This window comes from Magnolia sinica, chromosome 9 (genome assembly GCF_029962835.1).
Source record: "Magnolia sinica isolate HGM2019 chromosome 9, MsV1, whole genome shotgun sequence".
NCBI classification, from domain to species: Eukaryota; Viridiplantae; Streptophyta; class Magnoliopsida; order Magnoliales; family Magnoliaceae; genus Magnolia; species Magnolia sinica.
In genome coordinates, this window is record NC_080581.1 from 60,011,652 (window position 1) to 60,034,299 (window position 22,648).

Below are 22,648 nucleotides of genomic sequence, written 5' to 3' on the forward strand. Positions count from 1 at the left end.
CCAACTCAGCCACCCATGATGTGTCTGTGGAGGCTATAGCCCTGATGTTGCTAGGGCATACAATGATCATGATCACACAAATGCAAGTGCATGAATCACCCTACCAAACATGCAACAATCCTACGCGTTCCGAGCGCTCATGTGGGGCGACTCCGCCTATCCAGGAGCCCATAAACGATCTGCCCGAAGGCATATGCTATGATCAATCACTTCTCATATCAGGCATACATATGATGCGTATGATCATGAATCATGAATCTATACTAAGCATGTTATGTGGTGATGAGCTCTGATCAAAATGAAGATGGGCCTAGACGGCCTATATACTACAGTTATGGGCCTATTAATGGGCCTTAGGGAGAGTGACAATGTGGACATTTAACCAACATTGTACTCACAATGTGGACATCAAACCAACATTGCTCCCAAGGGACGGCCTTCCATGAATCACGCATTGCAATGGGCCCTTTGTACATCCTATTGGGCCTTGACCCATGGGCCTCTAATACATCAAATGGCCCCATACATGGGTCTCACATATATCAAGGTGGACTCTCAATGACGGGCCACAAATGCATCAACATGGGCTTAGTCACATAGGCTTGCATACATCACAATGGGCCTCATAATATGGGCCTTATACAAATCAAGGTGGGCCTCAACAAGGACCACCAATACATGAATATGGGCCTCCACAAAGGGCCTTAAATTATCTCCAAAACAGTTGGACAGTCGAATGAAACACATGCACCCTGATGGAGCCCACACTAATGGAGGGTGTGGTTTACAATACTTACATAAGTGGGGCCCACCATAATGCTTATTTTCCACCCAGCCTAAGGCCCAATATAATGTTTATTTTCCACCCAACTGTTCATAAAGCCACCTGAACCAAGGTAGGGCCCATTGGACTGGGCCCACTGGAATGTTTATTTTCCACCCAAATATTCATAAGGTCACACGGACCGTGGGTAGGGCCCACCATTTATTTACATCCAATCTCGCACACGGTCAGGGAGCCCACCGTGATGATTTTTTTTATTTATTATTATTATATTTTTTTTATATACACATGGATAGGGAGCCCACCGTGATGTGGTCCACAAATCCAGCCCGCTCATTATGTGTCCCACTTGGCTGAGGGTACAGACCAAGTTTTAGCCGCATCCAAATTTCAGGTAGGCCCCACCAAGTGTTTTTATATGTTTAGACATGTCTTCACATGATTTTAGATGGTGTGGCCCACCTAAGTTCCGTATAAAGCTGATTTTTGAGGTGGACGTCCAGTCTGTGGGGACCCATCAAATGCACGGTGTTGATCGTCGAAACGCATCAAGGTGGGGCCCACAGCTGGGGCCGTGAGCCTCAGCCCGTCCGTCCGTCAACGGCTGGCGCAGGCGCTGCCAGCGCCTGCTGTCAGTAGCAGCAGCAGCAGTGCTGCTGTGAGTTGTTGTTTTTTTTTTTTTGAAAAAATATCATTTCTCTGCGGTTTTTCACAGACGGGGCCCGCATCAGCAAGATCCACACCAGCCATTGGATTCCTTGGTCCAAGACCGACCAAAAGAGTCCAATATGCGCCCCGTTTTGGGCGAATAGAAGCTTCAAGGTGAGTTTTAATGGTATACACTACTATTCCCTATGGTATGGCCCGTATGATTGTCAGATTGATCTCAACTTTCGGCTCAACGCCTAAAATGATCTGGGGAACGAAATGGACGGCTTGGATTATGCATATATATATATATCAAGGTGGGGCCTGCATGAGAGGCCCACCACTTCATTCTCTTTTTTTTTGTAAAGTGCACACCCATGCCAGTATACCCATTCCATGAGGGGCTTGCCCGTCCAGCGTCTAGTGACGCTGGACGATGTGGATAAACACATGCCTTGTGGTGGGTCCCACATGGACGTGGCCCTCCAAATATATACATAATATATATATATATATATATATATATATATATATATATATATATATATATAAAATATATTATATATATAATACATATTATGTTATATATATTATATATATATATATATATTATAAAATATAACATATATATATATACAAAAAAAATGCATTGGGCCCATCCAAACAGTGGATGGTGTGGATCATCACCTGTAATAGAGTGGGCCACACCGTCTGATGTAAATGGACGGGGTAGATGTAACACATATTGGTGGGATCCACACCATCACAACAAAAGAGAGAGAAGTATACGGTGAGATAGAGAGGAGGGACCCCGCCACTATGGGCCCTCCATTGATACAATACATACATCAAAATGGGTCCCACAACAAGTGGGCCCTAAAGATCAAGATTTCAACGGTGGATCACCCACCTTTAAGCCTCCTCCTTGCTCCCTTGGCCTCAAATGCTCCTTGCCTTGCCTTTTGATGGAGGTTGATGGACTTTTGATGGTGGGGATGAGAAATGAGAGGGTGGACCACACTTGGGAGGGAGAGAAGGGTTGGACGTGTGGGGGTTGAGTTGCTTGGGAGAGATTTTTTTTGGAGAAATGAGGGAGAGAGAGAAGATATGGATGGGTGAGGTGAGGTGATGGAGTGATGGGTGTAATTAATGAAGCATGGGTTGGTTTGAAAAGTAGTAAAAGAGGGATGGGTGAAGAGAGAGAGAGTTGACTTTGTGGAGAAAGAGGGATGGGTTGAAGTACTTGAGGTATGGGATGCATTTATGATTGATTGATGGGACTAATTGTAGAGATTCCCTCGAAATTCGCAACGCGCGGTGTTTCTTCGGAATAAACGCAGATCGACATCTTCTAGCCTGGGTATCGGTTTGGTGTGCAAGTCACGGCATTGGAACCGCGGCGACGACGTGGTCACTATGATACAAGTTTCGGATTGAGCCGACGTCGGTGTGCAGGACCTGACTTAGGATCGCGTGCAAACGTCGGATATGGTACGAAGGTTGCCGAAATTTGACCGGAAGGACCGAGGAAGTTGATGGAACGGTACGGACTAGGATACGGGTCTTACATACCCTCTGGCGGGTATGGCCACACCCCCTCCCAACCGACCACGACATAGTGAGAGACGCGGCCTCCTGGTATTCAGCATTCGGGCGCTCATGTATCCACTTGATCTCGACGTTGGGGCGTCTCCTGGCCTCAGAGGTTTAAGAATTTTCAAGCAGGGACATCTATGGCGCCCGTATGCTAGAACCAAACATTTTCGGTGTCCCATCTGGCCATCCACGATATACCTGTAGAGGATACGGCCCTGATGTCGTTAGGGCACACAATACAAGATGCATGAGTCATACAGTACAGTCATGCATCAATCCTGCGCATACCTTGCACTCATGTGAGATAACCTTCGCCTATCAGGGAGTCTCATAACAATCTGCCCAACGACAATCACGACGAGCCTTTCGCAATGGTCAACCACATCTTATAACAAACACGCAGATGATGCGTATGAGCATGTATGATGATGCTATGCTGTCACATACTCATAATCAGTATCAATAACCGACATCGACAATGTGGACATTTAACCAACATCGTCCCCAAGGAATGGCTCACATAGAGCCTAACATATAGTGGACCCATGGCTTCACATAAGGGCCAAATATATACAATACCATGGGCTTCACTCAAGAGCTTAACACATCACGATGAGCCTTTCGCATGGGCCTAACATACATCACAATGGCTACATCGCTTGGTCCTCAAATACATCACAATGGGCCTCAACTATGGGTTGCATATACATCATATAGGTCTCGACAATCGGCCTCGATAATTGAAATCGGCCTCGACAATCGAAATCGACATTCGAAATCGTCCTCGATACTCGGCCTCGACAATCGGGATCGATTGATAATCAGAATCGACAAATCGGTCATGACAATCGGAATCGGCAATCAGCTACGATAATCGAAATCGATCGATAATCAGAATCGGCAAATCAGTCACGACAATCGGATCGATCGATAATCAGAATCGGCAAATCGGTCACGACAATCGGATCGATCGATAATCAAATCGGCAAATTGGTCACGACAATCGGGATCGATCAATAATTAAAGTCGGCAAATCGGTCACGACAATCGGATCGATCGATAATCAGAATCGGCAAATCAGTTACGATAATTGGATCGATCGATAATCAAATCGACAAATCGGTCACGACAATTAGGATCGATTGATAATCAGAGTCGGCAAATCGGTCACGACAATCGGGTCGATCGATAATTAGAATCGGTAATTGGTCATGACAATCAGATCGATGGATAATCAAATCGGCAAATCGGTCACGACAATCGGGTTGATCGATAATCAGAATCGGCAATTGGTCACGACAATCAGATCGATCAATAATCAGAATCGGCAATTAGTCGTGACAATCAGATCGATTGATAATCAAATCGGCAAATCGGTCATGACAATCGGATCGATCGATAATCAGAATCGGTAAATCGGTCATGATAATTAAGATCGATCGATAATCAGAATCAGCAATTGGTCACGACAATCAGATCGATCAATAATCAAATCGGCAAATCAGTCACGATAATTGGCCTCGATCGATAATTGCCTCGATAATCAGAATCGGTCTCCACGCAAGGCGGGGTCCCTGGATACGACCGATGAATCAAGTAATATTAATGGGGCCCAATCATTTGTATTAACCCACTAGAGGATGGCGAGAATGGGCCTAACAAGGCCTAAGGGAATGTCACAATGTGGACGTTAAACCATCATTGCCCATCAATGTGGCCATTTAACTAACATTGCTCCCAAGCAGTGGCCCACATAATGGATTCATACACAACGTCATGGCCACACATACATCACATCGGACTTCATACAAGGGCCCCGAATGTACCACAATGGGCCACGCCCATGGGCCTCAGATACATCGCATCAGGCCGTATCACATGAGCCTTAAATTCATAACAGGTGGGCCTTGCACCTGGGCTTCAAATATATAATAATGTGGGCCCTACACATGGGTCTCATACATCACATGGGCCTTATACATCACATCGGGCCTTATGCATCACATCGGGCCTTATAATATGGGCCTCATAAACAACACATCGGCCGCATCACAAGAGCCTCAAACACATTACAATGGGCCTCATCCCTTGGGCCCAATATACATCAAGGTGGGCCTTAATGGACGGGCCACAAATGCATTAAGGTGGGCCTCATACACATGGCCCTCAAATGCTCAATAGGTGGGCCTGCATAGGCAACAAATGGGCCTGATGGGGCAACCCATGGTTCAGAAAATCAGGTGGACAGTGTGTACACACAACACACACATCACGGTGAGCCGCATAATGCAATGAGTGGGCAACATGAATGTACAATATATATTCAGCAGGGTGGGCCACCACTGGATGGTCAGTCCCCCTGCTGCTGGCTTGGTTTGAGCGCCCAAATGGTTGGACAGCTTGGATGAAGTACATACCTATGGTGCGCCACAAAATGGATGACTGGCGAGGCTGAAACACATCCATCACTATCGACCCATACAGCACAGAAAACGGTGGTCCCCACTGAAGTACATAAATCATGGTGAGCCACGTATGATCTACGTTGATAAAACCCATGCATCATTGCCAGGGCCCTCCTGCTGGACGGTGCTAGGAAAATACATAAATCATGGTGGGCTCCACCATCTGGATAGCCAGATTGATGGACGGTTGAGAAACACATACATCACTGGGCCCACACCACCCGTCCAGATGGACGAGTGTGGATATAGAACAGATGCATCAAGGTGGGTCCCACTGCCACACGTGTCACACGTGTGTGGGGGCCCACTTCTCAAATGAAAGGACGGTGTGTATAAAAGACATACATTAAGGTAGCCCACCGAGCTGCTGACGTCAATGCAGCTATTAGCTGCTAACCATTTGGACGGCCTTGATAAGACACATGCATGAGGGTCCCACCATCCCCAAACAGATGGACTGCTAAAATGTATGGCACGTACATAAAGGTAAGTCCCACCTGCCCACACGTGCAGTACATGTGGGTGGGCCCCACACAATCTGAAAACAGATGGACGGTGCGTGTGAACACCGTGGGATCCACCGTCCTGGACAAGGACGGAGTGGATATACAACAAATACATCATGGTGGTTCCCACCAACCTGCTGACGTTAATATGTCAGCTATATAGCTGATGTTACGTACATCAGCCAATCAGCTTTCCCCTAGGTGGGGTCCACTGCACAGTGGACTAATATATACATCAGTGTAGCCCCACCGTCCAAACAGTTGGACGGTGTGGATCTCGCCCATATCCGGTGGGACCCACGGATCTTACTGCACCAAACAGCAGCTATAAAACTGCTGGTGGGCCAGCCACTAAATGTACGGTTGGATTGTGCTAGCCCATGCAACATGAATGACTCACACGCATCAATGATGGGTCCACATGTGTGGACCACCACAGCTTTGGGGATAAAGCTGATATTTGTTTTTTTTTTTTTTTCACTTTCATTTGGGCTGACTGAACAGTTCCAGCAATGCTGGACCATCCAGCTAGCTGCTGGATGTAGCAAGATGGGCCCCACAAGTGGCTGGATCCGGTGGACCACACTCCATCGTAAAGAAATAGAGAGAGAGAGAGAGAGAGAGAGAGATACATGAGATCGGAAGAGCGGAGGGACCCCGCCACTATGGGTCCCTCTTACAAATCATACATCGAGATGGGTCCCACCATATGTGGGCCCTCTAATCATCAAAATCATACAAAAATCACCCACCTATCTTTCTTCTAGGCTTCATGGACTCCTTAGTTCATTGTCTTCAACTTTAATGGAGGAAGATGAGGATTGAACGGCTAAGATGGAAAATTGGGTAGTAGGGAGTGGGCCACACAAAGCTCCTCTCATGGAGCTCTCTTGCTTGGACGTTGGGATGCTCTTGAGAGGAAATGAGAAATGAGAGAGAGAGAGAGAGAGAGAGAGAGAGAGGAGTGATGTAGTAAATGGAGGGTATGGTGTTTGTTGACTTGTTGGTGAGAGAGGAATGGGATGAGTAAGGGTGTTGTTGACTTTATGTGAGAGAGAGATGGGTAGGGTATGTGATGTTGTACTTGACATGTGAGGTGATTGATGGGACATTCTCTAGGGATTTGCAACGCGCGACATTTTTTTCTCGAACTGAATGCGGGCCCACATCTCCTGGACTGGGTATCGCCTCAACGCATGAGACGCAGCGTTGGAGCCGCGGTGATGGCGCGGTCGCAATGATACAAGTTTCGAGTCGAGCCGACTCTGTTATGCAGGACTCGGCTTAGAATCGCGTGCAAATATCGGATACGGGTCGAGGATCGCTGGAATTTGATCGGGAGGATTGCGAAAGCCTACAGAACGGTACGGTTTAGGAAACGGGCCTTACAGATCAGATGGTTAGAATCATCTGTTTTAGATCAAGCAAATCTAAGCCTTTAGTGGACTGCACCACAAGAAACCTTGGGGATGGAACTCCTATATCGTTATAAACCTTTTAGGGGCCATGGAATTGTTGGGCCATAAAGCCTATAACCTGGACGGTTTGGATCATGTGATCACTGAGGGTGTGGCCCCAATTGCAGTGACACGTTGTTTGTATGAAGTAAGCACTTGACGCACATTAGAAGCTCGTAACATCTATCTCCTACAAATGGGGAAGGATCTCAAATCGTCTCTCCATTTCACTTATCCTCTTTCCTCCCCCTTAGAAAATACGCAGACGTAGCTCTCTCTCTCTCTCTCTCTCTCTCTCTATGCTGCAACTGTTTTTCATCTTCCTCTCGAAACCCTAACCCTACCTTCAGCATTTCGAAGCATTTCAACTCTCGAAAATCACCACAATTTCAAATTCTTGCATCTGATTTCTATCAAATCCTGGGAATTTTGAACTTCTGAATATCTGGAAAGAGGAGTCGCTGAATTTGTTGTTGTTTCTCTCAATTGAGACCCTAGGATTTCAGCATTCTGAGGTATGGCAGTTTTTCCTAATCCTGGAAATTTACAGTTCTCACTACTTGCGTTTTAGTCGATTGCTCCAAAAACCCCAACTCCACCAAAATCTCCTTCTTAAATTCTTCTCTTCACCTCTCCATCTCTCTTTCTGCAATCGGACTCGGAATTCCGATCATCCCATATAAAAATACCCCATATAATTTTTCTCGTTTCCTCCACCCCAAAAAACCCTAACCGACGGCTCTCTCTCTTTTCCTTCCATATCCCTAACTCCTCCAAGTAAAAGCTCCTCTGATTCTTCTCTCTCTCTCTCTCTCTCTCTCTCTCTCTCTCTCTCTGCAATTAGACTTGGAATTCTAGTAGTTTTTTCTTGCATTTTGTTCAGCAGGAGATGCTTCATTTCTCATCTAATTCAACATGATGGTGGTCTATTAGTAGGCGGCAGCAGGGCTGGGCCCAAGATGGAGGAGGTGGACTAAGGTGCAATCCATCATTGGTATCTTTTCGTTTCTGTTTCTACTTCTAAAATGTTGGGATGTTCCAGACTTGGGTTATGATTTTGATTATACGCATGATGGCTATATACTACCTCCTATTATATTTAAAGTGTTTAGTTTTTATTTTTGTATAGAAATCTGCACTGTAATCATTTGAAGAAATGCTTCAACCAAGACCTTTTTGGATGAAGCCATGTTATTTGTATGGTTGGATGGGCCACAAACAAAACATAAAAACTCTTCCTGAGTTTTGTTGTGAATAATATAGCATTTCAGATTAGTTTGCCTAAATTCCATGGGTTAACATTCATTTGCATGTCTACTTATAATATTTGTGTCACTCAACCTTAATTTGTTATAGGCTATGGTGGGTTTACTAGAAAAGAAGATTGAAGAAATGCAATTGGAAGAGATGCAACTTCAATTGAAAGAAACTGAAAAGATGTTAGTGAAGGAACAAGAGGCTATGGACGTAGAGTCAAAGATAATTCAATTGAAGACTGACATGCAGATGTTCTTGTAGTTTATTTGTTAACTTTCTTAGACTGTTAAGCTAGAATTAAGCTTTAGCTTCAATGGGTTTTGCCATTTCCAAACAAACTTAGTTGTGTATAAGATTTTCATCCACCACCAATGGATGGTTGGATATCAACAGAGTCTCATTTAGAAATGAGAACTCATGAATCTTGCTGTGGAATTATTCAAAGTTCTCCAATTTTATCTTTGTTAAAATTGTAGTTTTAATTGGAAAGGGACCTAGTGGCCTGGATATCTATATAGATATAATTTCAAAGTTAGCCAAAGAAGTCCACCTGACATCAAGATTCACAAAGGTTGAAGTGTGAAGTTGCAGAGCCATGATAATATTGTTCAAACATTGCATGTGGGTATCCCATCCAACTAGATAGAGCCTACCTGAAAATTAGAAACTTCCTTTTTGACTGATAAGTATGTTGTTTACCAAACATACTTATCTACTAAATAAATAATAACCAAGATAAGCTACTTTAGGCGTAAGTAGCTTATGTAAAGTAACTTATGGTTGAAATGCCCCCTTTCTGGATGATTAAAAATGAAAAATACTTAACCATCCCATTTCAACAATGACACCTCCAAGACATTTTAGAAATATCTGACTGTTGCCATCTGATACTAATTTAATTATTTTTTCCATACAGCGTGGTCACTTTCAAGGCCATTCTTTTGATATTGTATTAGCCTTTCAGGTATGTATATTTATTTTTTAAGATTTGCCTATGTATACTTGAGCACCTTGTTCCTTTCTATACTTATCCATGTATTGATCTAAAGTTTATATTGCCAACCTTGAACAGTTTGTTGGGCTGGCAAAAGCATAGTGGGGCTCCTAGAGGTACTCAGAAATTTTATACATGGTATACATTAACTCCAGTAAAATAGTCTAACTTGAGGGGCCCACTATAGATAGGTCATCATCCAAATTTTAGATTGTATAAACGACCCTAACCTCTGACTATGGGAAATTGTTTATTTAACTTGGGCCATCCATTAAATGTCGATCAACCAACCTCCTAGATATCAAATTAGTGTATTTTTCATGTTTCACAAGCCATCTAAATTGGGACCTACAATATGAACAGTTTAATTTAAGATACTACTATGCCACATGTGTAGTTTCTTAATGCTTGTGTATCAACCAACACACCATTGTTTTATTGATCCAAGCTCTTCATGAAATTAATAATTTCATGGTAAATTTTGTACATGGGCCTGAATGCAGATGTGAAGTTGGGCAACACAAGGACTGTAGCATAAGCTCTTGCAAGGTCCAAACAGGGTTAGCAATGCTATTCTTGTTTTTATTTGACCATATCCTTGCAACTTGCTAGTTCAATTTAACTTTGATGATGTGCAACCATGCTTTGGTAAATTTTTGCACTAGAGTTAGCTATCAAAACTTCAGATGAGAATGCAAACAAGGATCGATCATAGAGAGTTTTCCAGATGACTGAAATTGATGATTTGCAAGCCCCTCGTGACCTTCCTCTTGCACAACTTTGTATCAAGGTTTGATTCATCATCCTGAGCTGTTTATAGTTTTGTTGAAAACTTAAATGTCTAAACATGTTTGTTGCATTAGGACACGAGTACTCTAATTTTTAAGTATATAACTTCCTGGCTGTTTATATGATGTTTGTGTTTATACGAATGAATATTTCTTTGAAACTGTTTATTGATTTGATAATCTGTGTTAGAAACTAGGAAGTATTTCTTGTGGTTATTTCATTTGATTGTGCTAACTTAAATTTGAATTATCCATAGTTTTCTGCATCAGTTTTGGTCGATTTGTAATTATTGAGGTCATTTTCTATGGCCTAGATTATCATATTTCAACTGGAGTAGAGTTTTTTTATTTTTATTTTTAATTAATTAATTTATTTTTTATTATTATATATACACACATACCCACACCACACACAGACTCACACAGCCACCCACACCACATGGGCACTCGATCCCTAGTCTTAGTGTTGAAACAGAGTGTCATCTCAACTGGAGTAGGGTTTGTTGTGCTAAATGATTGTAATTTTCTTAAATCTGTCCATCTTGACATTTCTGACTTATCTCCATACTCAAGATATTCATTTTCTTGTTGTCCAGTGGTTAATCTATTGAAGAAATTTAAGTGCAACATGAATATATATATATATATATATATATATTGGATATTTGATTTTATCATTTCTAAGGAGATTTTATTGTCTCATGATACTAATGATTTAGCAGATGTGAAATATTTCAGATTTTTGGTGGATCTCAACATACTTTACGCACAAAACTCACATTCTCACAAGAATCACATGGTATGACTGAGATTCCAACCTATGACTTTGCAAGAAAATGTATGAGCTGCAAGTTTTCATGACACGTCTTGTTTATTTTCTATTCAGTGTAAACATTGGCCTAATTATTTGAAAAATTTTGTATCAGGAAACATCACAAAGGAAGCTGGACCTGTAAGCATGATTTTCACCATACTAATATATAATGCTTCAAAGCTTCATGTGAGTTGGTCTTTTGACTATAAAGGAAAATTCTACATGCTTCTTTCGTCATTTGTTTCTTTTTTTTTCTTGAGAGGTAAGCTGAGCGAATCCTGGTTAATGTTGAAAACACCATCTACAAAACATTGAGTTAGGGTCCCGAATTGTTCTTCCATGTTTCTTTTCATTGAGAAGATTATCTGAATTCAATTCTTACTAAAGCTTCTTCTTTTTCCTTAAACCTCCATTGATTAGACCATGTGTTTGTGGAAATAGTTAGAGATTATCTGAATATTAATTGAACACTCTGGAACATGCTCAAAACGAAATCTTTTTTTAGCAAAGTTCTGCTGAGTTTCTACATGACTTGGTGATCCTTCAAGTTCAGATAAAGTCATCTGAGTAATGCAATGCCATTTTATTCTAATGCAAAAAATCCCTTGCTTGTAGTGTTTGAGGCACTAGTATTCATGTTAGTCTTAAATGTTATGTGCTTCTTCTCAATTTATTCTTGGTGAGATTTTTGTCTGTGGATACTAGCACTCTTTCTACCATTCAATTGCTACATGCTTGTGCCACATGTACAATGTTTGTGTGCATGCATACAGGTTGATATATTCTGCTAGCATCCATAAACTGACTATTGGATTGAATAACATTTTCCCCCACTGAAGATCTGTACCATTTTTGACAGATATCACAATGATATTGATGTTTCTGTCTTATTGCAAAGTAGCAATGAAGGTTTCTTTCATTTCTTTTGCTCTCATATGTTTTTGCTCAGATATCCATATGCTTGTACATGTGTCAAACAGGTCTATTTTAGACTTCATGTGGTAACTTTACTTTTTTGACATTTAAATGCTAAGAAAGAAGCCTTTGGAGCCATTAAAAGTAAAATTAAGAGCTAGGGACATGCCAGTGGAGCGATTTGAACTGTCGATATGATGGACTCAGGTATAAATTATTGCTAATGACGAGTTCTTCTTCTTTGTAGATGCCTTCAGACAACCGAATAAGCTGTAGTTGTTCATCAGCCAAGCAAAAGTCATACCCAAATCTCAAGCAAAAGTCATACCCAGATCTCGCATTGTGACTTTGTATTATTTGTGGAACCTAATGTTGTGTAATAGTTTGATTGAGTTTGTTTTGAAAACTTTAAATAGACTATTGTTAACTATTTTGTTGGTATTATGGCTTTCATGATTGATTGTTTCATGAGTGCATTGAATGAATGGAGTAGTAGTTTAAATAAATATTTTAAAAAATTAAACATTTTTAGCCTCAATTTGTAACTGAGGCTTGGATTTAGCCTCGGTTGTTGAGAACCAAGGCTGAAATTCCCATGGCTAAAGGCTTTAGCCTTGGCTGTTGAGAACCGAGGTTAAAAATAAATTTAGCTTCAATTGGAGGCAACCGAGGCTAAGATTTGGATTTAGTCTCAGTTGGAAACAATGGAGGCTAAAATTTTGATTTAGCCTCATTTTGAAAAAACTGAAGCTAAAAAAATTCTTTTAGCCTCACTTGAAGAACCGAGGCTATAAAAGTCATTTTAGCCTCGGTTGCTAAAACTGAGGTTAAAGCCTTTAGCCACGGGGGTTTCAACCTCGGTTTAGATAACTGAGGCAAAACTGAGGCTAAAGGCTGTAGCCTCAGTTTTTGACCTTTTTAGTCACAATTTTGAACCGAGGCTAAAGCCCCCTTTTCTTGTAGTGCATCTACAAAACAGAAGCCGACTTTAAGGATATCCCCGATGGCAGGTAGGTACTGGTAGGACTCACTGTGATGTATATGTTTTATATCCATGCCATCCATCACTTTTGCCAGTTTGTTTTAGGTCATAAGCTAAAAAATGAAGTAGATCTAATACTCAAGTAAACCGTACCATGTGAATTAGTAGGAATTAGAGGCTCATAGTACGATTACTCCTTGGGGCCATAGTTTTTGGACCAAGACTATATTTGTGTTTTTCCTACATTCAGGTCATGTGACCTTATGAACAGGTTGGATGGAAAATAAATATCATGTTGGACCTTATAAACTTTTTAATGGCAAGCATTCAATCACCTCTATATCCTGTGTGGAGTGGTCCAGCTATATTTGATGGGCATGATAGTGGCTCAGCTGTATAAAAGTAACAAACAGTCGAGAGAAAACGAGAATGGCCTACAACTTAATGTTCGTTCTTTCCATGATTTAAAGTTACTTATCTCATCGGTCAAGCAAGCAGCAGCCATTAGTTGGTCAAACATGTGTATCTCATGCTGTACCATTTGTTCATGTAAACTGGTTTCATACCCTTTCTTTTTTCTTAGCCTATGCTCAGCGCTAGCTTTTTTCAAGGTTTTGAGTCCAGGCCAAGCAAGCGGCAGCCACCAATGGGTCAAACACGTGGTACCATTCAAATTTCATGCTTTTTATGTGATACCATATTTATTTATTTATTTATTTATTTATTTATTATGTGGTACCATTCAAATGTCATGCTTTCCACGATTTTGAGTCATTTATCTCACCAGGTTAAGCAAATGGCCGCTATCAACAGGCACTAAAACAGTTTAGTTTTTTTTTTTTTTTTTTTTTTTTTTGCGACAATTCAACTTGTCAAGCATGTGGATCCTTACTCTTGCTTGGTTGGTAGACTCTCAGGAGTTTCAACACCTAGTCAAGGGTTTGAGTATCCATGGGTGGTGAAATTCCACTAGCGTGAGTGTGTGGGGTGTGTGTGTGTGTAAAAAATAGAAAAAACAACAAAAACTTGTCAGGCATGCGGTACCATTTCATGCTTTCCACGGTATGTGGTACCATTCAAATTTCATGCTTTCCACGATTTTGAGTAATTTATCTCACCAGGTTAAGCAAATGGCCGCTATCAACAGTCACTACAACAATTTAGTTTTTTTTGCGACAAATCAACTCATCGTTAAAAACTCTAAACTCGTCGCTAAAAGTTTTTTGTGACGAGTGTTGCTCGTCATCAATTTTGTCGCAAATAAGGTGTTACAAAATTTATGTAGTGGCGAAAATAGCAACCCGTCCCCAACGACTCAATTATTTGCGACAACCTAATAATTTGTTGCAAAATATAGCTAATTAGCGACGAGTTGATATGTCTCCATTACATATCATAAAACGTCGCTAAATATGAGCTTCAGATGTTACTCATTTTTAGGTCCATGAAACAGTGAAATGCAACATACATCCGCGAAGATTCCCTGTTACTTGTTTCATAATGCAATGACTTATAAGACAGGTGGGTCCTGATGTCTGGAAGAACCACCAAAAATTTGAGGTTTTTTTTTTCCTCCCTTTTTTGGATATTGTGCGTGAAAAAACAAAGGTGGAGGGTTGTTTGGAAAGTAGCTACCCGAGCCTATTGAACGTTACACCCATAGGATAATGAGTGGTTATAATATATGTACCGTGCACATGTATCAGGAATTACAAATCATTGAAAAAGTCAAAAAATCAACTTGTCACAATGTCTAGAGGGGGTTGAATCATAGCATAGTGGCTGTGTGGTGGAAAATGGAGGAGGGACATATCTTCCTCCAATTAAACAAATACAAATGAAAAACAGAAGTAGTTAAATCTACAAAGAAAAAAATAGAAAAAAACAAATTTTCTTTAGCCAAAAATTCTACAAATGTTGGTTTCCCAAAACATGCCTTCAGCTTTCCTATTTCTCAAATCATGTCTCCTATGCTACTAACAAAGGAAAAATCACATAGGTAACTCATTGCTATGTTTTCTTAAAAACGTAATCTAGAAACATGTGAATGAGTTAGAGAAAAAATCTATGCAAGTTTTTCGAGCATACATTTATTTTGCAGATATATTATAGCCCATCTGACAGGTGAATCAACCTAATTATTGGGCTAGGGATCACTATAGTGGTATCGTTTTAATAGATGGATTGGATCTTAGACCTATTGTGCCATGCTGGAAATTGCATGGCATATATATCGGTATCTTTTTTAATGGGCTCATGTTTAATTTAGATATTCCAGTGGCACAATATGGCCCAACCGTCCTTCCATTTTTGCCAACTTATTTTAGGGTTTGAGGCCAAAAATGATGCAGACTCAAAGCTCAACTGGATTACACCATAGAAAATAGAAAGGACTAAAGACTCACAATTGGAAATTTATTGGGGGCCACAAAAAAACTCACACTAAGTTTATATTTGTGTTTTCCTTCATCTAGGTCTCTGTGACCCTATGAACAGGTTATATGGGAATTAAAACATCAAGGTGTGCCTTAGGAAGTTTTCAACGGTGGGTGTTCAATCCCTAAGATTTTATGTGAAACACCTTAAAATGATCTAAAAATTGAATAAATCGTGTAAATATAATACATACACCACGATGCAGCCCACATAAGTTTTCCATGTTAGCATAGTCCAGGATGGAAAGAAGAAATACACATATGACAAAACCAAAAATATTTATGCATTTTTAGAGTGCAGATCGAAGACATGGGGAAATACTAGGCCGTCCCTTCGCATTGGTACATATCATTGTTGAAGACACGAGCTCATAAAATACGCTGATTTTCTCTCTCCTAATTGGATTGGGTACTATTTAAACAACACAACTTTTAACGTGTGAAACTACTTTGGCCCCACCATGATTTATGCGTTAGATCCACACTGTTCATCAAAATTTTCTAATTATTCTAGAGCTTGAACCCAAAAATGAGTCACATCCAAAGCTCAATTGGACCACACCACTGAACGAAGGGGGGATTGAACAAACTATTTTTGAAACCTCTCTAGGGCCATACATGAAGTTTATTTTCCATCAAACTTGTTCACCAAGTCACACAAACTTAGATGAAGGGAAAACACACATATTAGCTTGATCAGAGCCTTATGTGGCCCCAAGAAGTTTTTAATGGAAGGCGTCCAACTCTTAAAATTTTCTAATGGTGTGATCCATTTGGGCTATGAATGTACCTTATTTTTTGGTTCATATTCTAGAATGATCTAGAAAAAAATGTACCAACAATATAAAGTTAAGAAATACATGATCGTATGGGTTACGTAAATTTCCAACCTTAAGAAATTTCTTTCATTGCTTTGCCGTGTAGCATATTCAAGGAAGAGAAGTAGAAAATTGAACATGTTAACATGTGGAACTTTCATGGGACCCACTATGATGTGTGTGTAAAATCTATGTTGTCCATCCATTTTTCCATATCATTTTAGGGTATGAGACCAAAAATGAGGTAGATCTAAATAGACCACGCTTAAGGAAATAAGGAAACAATGGGAATTGGATGTTGCACAACACGCCAACAATGCAGTGAACCGAGATCCAATCTTCGATCTCACCTACAAACAATAAACAGAAAGAAAAATAATCTAGAAGTAGAATTAAAGCATTCTCAACAAACCACAAGACAAAATATACATGGAAAAACCCTAACAAGGGTAAAAAACCATGGTCCAAATTTCCACTATGAAGAAAACGAGATTACAAGCAATATACTAACATTTTTCCTTTAGATGGATCGAGAAAACCCTTTGCCCACACTTTTAGAATATCTCCCATTTTCCTAGAAAAGCCCTAGGGACCCCTATTTATAGTTTATGCAACTTTCCTTTTGTACTTTTGCAAAAACTGACTTAAAAATCCACAGGCTGCTCGACTGGTCGAGCACCTTAGAAAAAAAAAATTGATGCTCGCTAGACTTTAAATCGAGCCAGTCACTCGATTGGTCGAGCGCCCCTATCTAGATGTGGCTCCGCATCTCAACAATCTCCCATTTGAAGACACATCGCCATAAACCCTCATCTTCTACATCCGGAGTGCACCACCTCCCTGTCTTCAAGCTTGAATACCAATCAAAGTTAAACAGAGCTTCAACTTCCCGTGTGACCGCCTTAGTCAGCGTATCCGAATGATTCTCACTTGTATGAATCTTCTCCAGATCAATCAATCCATCTTCCAGTAATGAACATATGAAGTAATATCTAATGTCAATATATTTGGTCCTTGAATGAAAGACTGAATTCTTAACCAAGTGTATTGCACTCTGAATATCACTGTACAGCTTGCAATCTGCTTGCTTCTTACCCAACTCTTCCATGAAACCTTGCATCAACACCATCTCCTTGCACGCTTCTGTAGCTGCAACATGTTCTGTTTCTGTCGTACTGATAGATACAATCTTCTGTAACTAAGAGACCCAACTGACTGCAGCATTACCCAAAGTAAAGACAACCTGTAGTGCTTCTTCTGCTGTCGATATCTCTTGCCAAATTTGAATCTACGTAGCCTTGTAGCTTGATTTTTGATCCACCAAAGCCCAGCCCTATATCCATAGTACCTACCAGGTATCTGAGGATCCACTTCACAGCTTCCCAATATTCTTTTCCGGGGTTGTTCATGAACTTGCTAACAACTCCCACTGCTTGAGCTATGTTTGGCCTCATGCTCACCATAACATACATGAGACTCCCAATAGCTAACGCATATGAGACTTTAGCCATGTAGTCCGTTCCTCCTGCGTCTTTGGATCTTGTTCCTTAGAAAGCTTGAAGTGGTTGGCTAATAGAGTGCTAATCGCTTAGCACCTCCCATATTGAATCGATCAAGTACCTTGGCTATGTACTCTGCCTATGACAAAACCAATTTCTTGTTTTCCTTGTTACGCTTTATCCTCATGCCTAGGATTTGTTTTGCAGCTCCTAAATCCTTCATGGAAAATTCTCTAGATAGTTGTCTTTTAAGATCTGAGATGTTCTTCATACTTAAACTGGATACAAGCATATCATCAACGTACAGAAGAAGGATGATGTACGACGTATCAAACTACTTCAAATAGCAACAATGGTCTACATGACATCTCCTAAAACCGTTTCCCGACATGCAACTATCGAACTTCTTGTACCACTGCCTTGGGGCCTGCTTCATGCCATGACTCTTCTTCAGTCTACATACCTTGTTCTCCTTTCCTGGTGCCGCGTATCCTGTCGGCTGATGCATATATATCTCTTCTTCAAGGTCCCTATGAAGAAAGGCTGTCTTAACATCTAGCTACTCTAGATGTAAGTCCTCTCTAGCCACTATACTCAAGACCATGCGAATCATAGACATTTTTACTACCGGTGAAAATATTTCAATGAAATCAATACCTGCCTTTTGTTGAAACCCTTTCACAACCAATCTAGCCTTGTACCATTTTGAACCATCGTGCTCCTCCTTTAGTCTGTAAACCCACTTGTTATGAAGAGCTTTCTTACCCTTGGGTAGAGTGATTAGCTCCCATGTATAATTAGAATAAAGAGAGTCCATCTCATCATCCATGGCCTACTCCCACTTAACCCATGTATCTAACTGTAATGCCTCTTCAAAACACTCTGATTCACCATTATCTGTAAGCAGTAAATAATGTAAGGAGGGTGAGTATTGGACTGTGGGTCTCCTCTTCCGAGTAGACCTCCTCACAACTGGTGTTCGCGGCTCTGCCTCATAATGCTCCTGTGCATGATCATCCTGTGGCATTGTAACACCCGTATCCGGTAACTCTTCCAACTCTACGAATTCTTTCTCATCAGCCTTATTTTGCTGCACACTGTCCTTATGCATCACTTTTTCATTGAAGACTACGTTTTTGCTTCTGATGATTTTTCTGTTTTCTGTATCCCAAAAATGGTAGACAAAATCATGTAGCCCGTAGCCTATAAATGTGCACTTCTTAGACTTCGCATCCAGCTTGTTTCTGTGCTTTGCATCAATGTGAACATATAAAGTGCAACCGAATACTTTGCGATGTGAAAGGTTCACTTCTTTCCCAGTCCACGTTTCTTCTGGTAGCCCACCATCCAATGGTGCTAAGGGACTTCTATTGATGACATCGGAGGCAATATTCATAAAATCTGCCCAAAACATCTTAGGCAACCCTGCATGTAATCTCATGCTCCTGACATGCTCAAGAATGGTCCTATTAATGCGCTTAGCCACACCGTTTTGCTGTGGTGTCCTTGGAATCATTTTCTGATGTTTGATTCCATTTGCTACACAATAATCCTCAAACCTCTTATCATAGTACTCTCCCCCATTATCTGATTTGAGACATTTTACTGTTTTACCTGTCTCGTTTTCTACCATAACTTTTCACTTCTTAAATACATCAAATACATCAGATTTATGCTTTAAGAAATAAACCTATAGTTTTCTACTAACATCATCAATAAAAAAAATAAAATAATATGAGCTACCAAGAAATGATATATGTGTCGGTCCCATACATTAATGTGTACAAGCTCCAACAGATGCGTCTTTGGAGCGCGTCCTGTTTTCTTAAAACTTACCCTTTTTTTCTTGCCATACACGTAGTCCTCGCAGAATTCCAAATCAATAGACTTCAGCCTTGGTAGCTTCCCTTTTGATAATAACACTTTCATCCCCTTCTCACTCATATGTCCCAACCTCTGATCCCATAACTGCCCATTCACTCCAGTTGATGTGACTGCGAGTGAAGTATATGATCCTAAAGTCACGTATAAAGTACCTTCCTTCTTGCCTCGAGATATCATCAAGGCATCTTTTGTGATCTTCTAGGAATCATTGGTGACGGCCGTCACATATCTGGTATCGACCAACTGCCCTACTAAGATCAAATTCCGTTTCAAACTTGGTACATGTCTAATATCCTTTAATTTCAAAGCCGTTCCGTCTTTCTGATTTATATGAACATCTCCCCTTCCAACAATACTACATGGCTCATCATCACCCAAGTAGATTCTCCCGAAGTCACTGACATATAATCACACAGAACTTCCTTACACGAAGTGGCATGAAATGAAGCACCCGAGTCTATGACTCAAGACTCATTCATCGCATTAAGAGATAAAATCAACGCTTCTGTGTTGCTCTCTTCAGATAGATTCACTGATTCCTTCCCGCCTTGAGAGCTTCCTTCTTGTTTCTTAAACGTCCTCTAATTACGTTTCATGTGCCCCTTCTTTCCGCAATGCCAACACCCGTTTTTGTCTTTCGGTCCCTTGGACTTCTTCCTTGACTTGAACGTCCGTATTTATTGCCTCATTTGTTCAACGATCTTCCTCTTCCTTCAACGTTTAGAGCATTCCCTAAATCCTCTGAAATTCCTGATGTCTTTCTTCTAGATTCTTCGCTGAGAATCAGACCGGCCACATCATCGAACTTTAGCTTTGTTGACCCTGAAGAATTGCTCACGACAATCACCAAACCATCCCAACTGTCTGGCAAACTAGAGAAGATCAATAACACCTTGACCTCGTCCTTAAAAATAATGCCAACAGATTCTAACTAGCTCGTGACTGTATTGAACTCGTTTAGATGTTCAGCCATGCTCCCACCATCTGACATCTTCATATTGAATAGCCATTTCATGAGATGACCTTGTTGGACGCTGAGGCTTTTTCATAGATTGTAGCTAGGATTTTCTTTAATTCTTTTGTGTTTGTTACCTTGGATATATTGAAGGCGACGCTCTTAGACAAAGAGAGTTGTATCATTCCTAAAGCCTTTCGATCCAATAAAAACCATTCATCATCTGTCATCTTCTCTGGTTTCTTCTCTTTTCCTCCTGGAGGAATATAAAGGTCCTTTTGATACAGATAATACTCCATCTGCATCTTCTAGAAGGCAAAGTTTGAACCATCAAACTTCTCAATTCTAGTCTTCCATTCTTCCGTTATCGCTCCCACTTAAATTAAACCAATAGCTCTGATACCAGTTGTTGCGAAACATGCCAATAACACAGTGAACCGAGATCCAATCTTCGGTCTCACCCACAAACGATAAAAAGAAAGAAAAATAATCTGGAAGTAGAATTAAAATATTCTAAACAAACCACAAGATAAGATATATGTGGAAAAGCCCGAACAAGGGTAAAAAACCACCGTGTAAAACTTCCACTATGAAGAAAATGAGATTACAAGCAATATACTAACCTTTTTCCTTTAACTATATCGAAAAACCCTTTGCCCACACTTTTAGAATATCTCCCATTTCCTTAGAAAAGCCCTAGGGACCCCTATTTATAGTTTAGGCAACTTCCCTTTCGCATCTTTGCGAAAACTAACTCAAAAATCCGCAGTCCGTGCAAAATCCAGAAATGAATGTGTGTAACCTCGACTGGTAGAGCACCTTTGAACCAAAAAACTGATCTTCGCTGGACTTTGAGTCGAGCCAGTCCTCGACTGGTCGAGTGGGCCACTCGACCGGTCGAGCAGGGCACTCGACTGGTCGAGCGGCTTTATATAGATGTGGCTCCGCATCTCAACATTGGATAACTTTTTGAAGATGCAGAAGGATCTGATCAAGTTGATATGTGTGTTTTCCTTTCATCTAGGTTTGTGTGACATTATGAAGAGGTTGAATGCAAAATAAACCTTATGGTGTACCATAGGAAGGCTTCAACATTAGTCGCTCGATCCCTGCTGCTTTTTCTGATGTGTTCCATTTGAGCATTTCATGTGCCTCACTTTTCGGCTTCTGCTCAATAATGATTTGGAAAAATTGACACACATTGTGGATATAACACATAAATCATGGTGGGGTAGAGAAGTTTCATCCATTTAAAAGCATGTTGTGTAGTAGGCACTCTAATGGGGAGAGAAAATCAGTGCGTTTTCTGAGACGGGAGTTCCAAGATTGACCACCTCGAAATCGTCAGGTGCAACAATGGCTTTTGAATCGAACTTATTGAGGAGATCATCAAGTTCAGGAGTCGGGTCATCATCTCCCTCATCCTTGACCTCTTTCAAAGTCTAAGTTCTATATTAAAGTCATAGATGTCGACTTCGGCTTCATGCATATCTTTAGATGAGGTTGGCACTTTATTGCATGTGGTTTTTGAAATTTTTTCTAATTTTTGGATATTTTGAATTTTTTAAACGTTTTTAGTTTTTGTAGGCTTTGTACTATTTTGAGGTTTTATGGATTTTCTATTATTTTTGGCTTTTGGGGATTTTATATTATTTTTGGTTTTAAGGATTTCTATTAATGTTTTTTAGTTTTGAGAAATTTCTATTGTTTTTTTGGATTTGAAGGGTTTTATATTATTATTATTTTTTCTTTAAAAGATTTTTTGAATTTTTTGAGTTTTAAATTTATAGAACGTTGAGCAAGCAGGCGTTTTGAACCAACATCTATCTTGGTCTTACCGGGGGTTCGAAT

General features: G+C 40.5%; 1 long non-coding RNA gene across 3 annotated transcripts; it reads left to right on the top strand.

The window, feature by feature from the left end:
- The first annotated feature begins 8,214 nt into the window (after nucleotides 1-8,214).
- LOC131255489 (uncharacterized) lies at nucleotides 8,215-12,666 on the top strand. 3 transcript variants are annotated; one of them, XR_009176086.1, is made up of 8 exons: nucleotides 8,215-8,434; nucleotides 8,813-8,923; nucleotides 9,630-9,677; nucleotides 9,786-9,823; nucleotides 10,211-10,834; nucleotides 11,234-11,294; nucleotides 11,422-11,495; nucleotides 12,472-12,666. It is a non-coding gene; the product is annotated as an uncharacterized LOC131255489 (long non-coding RNA). The 3 variants fall into 3 exon arrangements; XR_009176084.1 differs by lacking the exon at nucleotides 12,472-12,666 and having other exon boundaries at nucleotides 9,630-10,834; nucleotides 11,234-11,333; nucleotides 11,422-11,628; XR_009176085.1 differs by lacking the exon at nucleotides 12,472-12,666 and having other exon boundaries at nucleotides 9,630-10,497; nucleotides 11,234-11,333; nucleotides 11,422-11,628.
- Nucleotides 12,667-22,648: the final 9,982 nt, after the last annotated feature.